We start from the raw sequence: 5,095 nt of genomic DNA on the forward strand, positions 1-5,095 counted from the left end.
GGAACTGGCAGAGGCCGAGCCACTTGCCATTATCTATCAGCGCTCCTTGTTGACTGGTGAGGTCCCAGAAGACCGGAGGCTTGCCAATGTGACTCTCGTCTACAAAAAGGGTTGTAAGGAGGATCCGGGGACCTACAGGCCTGTTAGCCTGACCTTCGTGCCAGGGAAGGGTATGGAGCGGATTGTCTTGATGGAGATCAAGCGGCATGTGCGGGACAACCCGGGGACCAGGTCTAGCCAGCATGGGTTCACGCAAGGCAGGTCCCGCTTGACCAACCTGATCTCCCTGTATGATCTAGTGACCCGTCTGGTAGATGAGGGAAAGGCTGTTGATGTAGTCTACCTAGACTTCAGCAAAGCCTTTGACACTGTCTCCCACAGTATTCTCCTGGAGAAGCTGGCAGCCCGTGGTTTGGACAAGTACGCTCTTGACTGGATAAGAAACTAGCTGGAAGGCTGGGCCCAGAGAGTGGCAATAAGAGCTAAATCCAGCTGGCAACCTGTCACGAGTGGTGTTCCCCAGGGGTCGGTGCTGGGGCCTGTCCTCTTCAATATCTTTAGTGACGACCTGGATGAGGGCATTGAGTGCACCCTCAGTAAGTTTGCAGATGACACCAAGTTGGGTGGAACTGTTGATCTGCCTGGGGGTAGCGAGGCCCGACAGAGGGATCTGGACAGGCTGAATAGCTGGGCTGAAGTCAAGGGGATGAGGTTCAACAAGACCAAATGCCAGGTCCTGCACTTTGGCCACAACAACCCCAGGCGACGCTACAGGCTTGGGGCTGAGTGGCTCGAAGATTGCGTAGAGGAAATGGACCTGGAGGTAATGATTGATGCTCGGCGGAACATGAGCCAGGAGTGTGCCCAGGTGGCCAAGAAGGCCAATGCCATCCTGGCTTGCATCAGGAACGGTGTTGCCAGCAGGAACAGGGCAGTGATTGTCCCCCTGTACTCGGCTCTGGTGAGGCTGCACCTCCAGTACGGCATCCAGTTTTGGGCCTCTCACAACCAGAAAGACAATGAGGCCCCGGAGCGGGTTCATAGAAGGGCAACAAAGCTGGTGAGGGGTCTGAAGCACAGGCCTTATGAGGAGTGGCTGAAGGAGCTGGGATTGTTTAGTCTGGAGAAGAGGAGGCTCAGGGGAGACCTTAATGCTCTCTATAACTACCTGAAGGGAGGTTTAGTGAGCTGGGGGTCAGCCTCTTCTCTTATGTAACTGGTGATACAACTAGAGGGAACGGCTTCAAGCTGTGCCAGGGGAGATTTAGGCTGGATGGAAATACTACTTTTCTGAAAGAGTGGTCAGGCACTGGAATGGGCTGCCCAGGGAGGCGGTGGAGTTACCGACCCTGGACGTGTTCAAAGAATGTTTGGATTTTGTGCTGAGGGACATGGTTTAGTGAGAACTATTGGTGATGGATGGTGATTGGACTGGATGATCTTGAAGGTCTTTTCCAGCCTTGGTGTTTCTGTGATTCTGTGATTATTATTCCTTGTTGATGAGCAAATGCCGAAAAGTTAAGTGGTTTAATCTCATATTTTGAAAAGTTCTATTTACCTTCCATGTGACATGAATGTCTTTTAGAATATGGTTTCCCTTTCCCAAAGTTATCTGTTACCTCTCTTAACCTCAGCAAAGTGATATTCCTCCATCTGAACACAAATCAGAATGTATCACTTTGGAGGCTCAGTAATTAGAAAATTACAATACTGTAAAAAGGCAGAAGAATCATAATTAATTACTGTTCTGTGTATCTTTTAAAGTATTATTAACTTTTTGGTGAAAAATGAGATCTCGGGCGTGTTCCACTGTTACAGTGGGACGGAATCCACTCTCCACATCCCCACCTAGAGGTTCAGGGTCCTTGCAGACACTTGTATTTCCAAGTATTTCAAGTTAAAACAAAGAAAATAATAAATAAAGATAAAATAAATTAATAAAATAAAAATTAAAAAATAAATAAAGTAAAATAAAATAAAATAAATACAATTTTATGAGTCTAGAGGAAGTGAAAACATTTTGTCAGCCCCCGGCTCCATAATCTTTGAAAAGGCTTCTACAAAGTTCTATCAGTACTTCCTTTCCCGAGTTTAACAGTTCCATACAGTTATATTGGAATCCTAATTTGTCTGCACTGGGATTTCAAAGAAGTTGAAAGATGTTAATTTCTAAGTAATAAAATGCAGCGTACTCAAGAGAAAGAGTGAATGATCCAACCATAGCTCCTTTGCCAAAGAAACTCCTGAGTACTTTACAAAACATACTGGTAGATAGCACGTGCCTTCAGGCTCAAAATAATCCCGATAAACTAAACTTTGACATGTCTAGAACTGTTTAGACACAGTATTACATCACTCTAAAACTGCATATTCAATATTTTATGCAAATGATTAAGTTTTAGTTTTGCTGTAGTAATGTAACACCTCGTTCACTGAATTAGAACACGGAGATCTTTTCAGTTCATTTAATTCTCCAATTTTCCTCAGAAATCAGGAGGATCACTGTGTTTATATAAGCTGTCCAAATCCAAGTTTTAAATTAATTATTCCATTATCAGGCAAAGAAAGACCCAACGCATTTTCAAGATGGCTTCAAGCACCAATTATCTGAGATTTTCCAGGAAACGACCTGACCTTCAGGTGGGATTGCTAGAGAAAAAATACTATCGTGAGTTTGGGACATCCCCCAGTTGCACTGTCAACTTTGTCCAGGTAAGACCGAACTTCCCAAACACTGTGCATACTGCTGGACTTAGCGGAACTCAGACAGCATTCAGCCGTCAGGCCATGCACACTGCTTGTCTCAGACCTTGCCTCAAAATCAAGATTCCAACGATCTCCTACTAGAAAATAACTTCTACAGAGAAGACATACAGTTAAGATTCTACCCCACTCACCTGACACAATAAAGGCATTAAAACATACACATTATCCAGAAGCTCTCATTAGCATCACTGGTCAATTCTGGTTCAGTTTTTGTATGAGCAGAAGTGTGGACTTCTAGGGAAAGAGCTTCTCATGATCATATCACAATAGCCGATCACAGAACTGTTAGCCAGGTAACAAATCCATCGTCCTCAAAGAGGAACGGTCTGAGGCTGGAACAGGAGGCAGATCCTCTCGTACCACGTCCTTAGTTAATGAATATGCAGTCACCGTGCTTTTGCTAAGTTTTGTTACACACATACAAATGGACATTTATGCAATCATTTTGGCCTGACGAATATTTGACGTCAGGGTGATTATTGCCTTATTCTTGGTATATTACTTGGTACCTTATAATTTTTTGTTCTTACTCAAATCTATCAATCTGCCTGACAGTCTGCCCAGAATGCCTTATGAAAATAGTAAAATAAAATTAAAATAGCGTGGGGAGGAAGGGGTACAGAGAAGAATGCTTAGCAGGGGAGCTAAGCATCAGGTAATAGCTTGACTTGTTCTTCACAAAAGCAGAGCAGAATATGGCAGCCTTAATGTCAGCTGGCAACTTCAAAAAACCTAACACCTGTGAGAAGAAACTCTCCCTCCTAATTATACCTCAACATTGTCCTCTTTAACAGAGTCAGTATTTTGCTAGGAATAAACATCGCTATTTCTTTCCTAAGCAAGCTGCTTGGCTGTTTCAATTGTCTTTTAAATATTAAAGAGCTGGAAACATTTGTCACATCCTGTGCTCTTTACACAGCATCACACAGTCCCCTCTGAAACGATGACACTTTACAGTAAGCTTGACACGCAGTTCAATCAAAATATTTGCTACTGTATTTGCCAATCACAAACAAATTTCTGCACACGCTGTGAAAAGCTTTAAGGGTTCTGACAGCCACCCAAAGTTGCACTAGCACGACTGCCAAGGAAAGGTGGTGTCAAGGCACTCAGCCTCCACCACTACTACCCCACTACTCCGCACAGCAGAGCTCCTGGCAAAGGCGTGCTGCCCAACCCCTACAACCCTACTCTCCCAAAGCACTCGAGAGCACAAAAAGCACAAGGACAGTCAGAGATAAGTGTGAAAGAGTAACTTACACTGCATAGAGAAAAACTGGGAAATGACTGCTGTGGTTTCTTCAGTATTTTACACTGACGCTGGAAGAGAAGACAGTCAAAATAGTACACCTGCAGAAATCTCTCTTTAATTCTCTCTGCTCGTTTACTCTTGAGTCGCTCTGCCTGAAGAAATCCAACAGTCAAAAGTTTATCCCCTCCTATTTCCGAGTGATACGGCCGACTCTCCTTGGACATGTACCAACGATGTAAAATCAGACAAAAGAAGGGGAGGCAAGAGGCAATCTAGCTTGAGCCTCAATCTTCTCAACTCAGCGTTTTCTGCAGAAGCTGTTCTTGTGTCAGAAGCTCCCATCCCCATGCTAACTTGCAGAGCATGGAGTGATCCATCTGGTTTTCAGAAATTGCAAATTATAAGCAAAAGCAGGGAACGAACACCAGGCACCAACCTTACGAGTAACCTGAGGTACAAAGGCTTTGAAACAGCCAGCCAGCCCCACACCGGTCTGCTCTCTGTCACGCTTGTGGCTGGGCTGGTGGGCTGGCTAACTCCCCAGGCATCCCCCAGCCCCTGCGAGCAGCACACTGCCCAGGGACGTGCCGAGCAGCGCTCCCCCCCAGCGAAAAAAAGTGAACCTGCAGCATCCTTCTCAGCATGAACAGCCTTTTTGGAAAGGGAATTTAAAATCAATACTTGGTTAAATAAATAAAAAACATGAACTGTGCATTACTTAAAACAGTTCAACAGTTTAGGAAGTCAATTAGAACAACCTGATGTTTATTAATAGCAAACAGAATGCAGACTCACGTACTTCAAACACTTCCAGGTGGGAAGGAAATATACTGCGGGTTTCTTTGATTTGCTGTTGTATTTCCCTCTCAGAATTACTGGAGAGCCGCCTGATGGAAAACCTCTGAGATGATCCTTCCCCACAACAATGAGCATTTTAATCATAAAGTCTCTAAAAGCACCCAGAGAAAGCTGGTGACTTGAAGCTCTTAAAGCCACTTTCGCACTCTATTTTCAGCTACTTGAAGGTCAACGGTCCTGATTAAATTGAAGTGCCAGAGACTTGAAGACTCATACACT

The sequence above is a fragment of the Meleagris gallopavo genome, chromosome 4 (assembly GCF_000146605.3).
Source record: "Meleagris gallopavo isolate NT-WF06-2002-E0010 breed Aviagen turkey brand Nicholas breeding stock chromosome 4, Turkey_5.1, whole genome shotgun sequence".
Taxonomy (NCBI): Eukaryota; Metazoa; Chordata; class Aves; order Galliformes; family Phasianidae; genus Meleagris; species Meleagris gallopavo.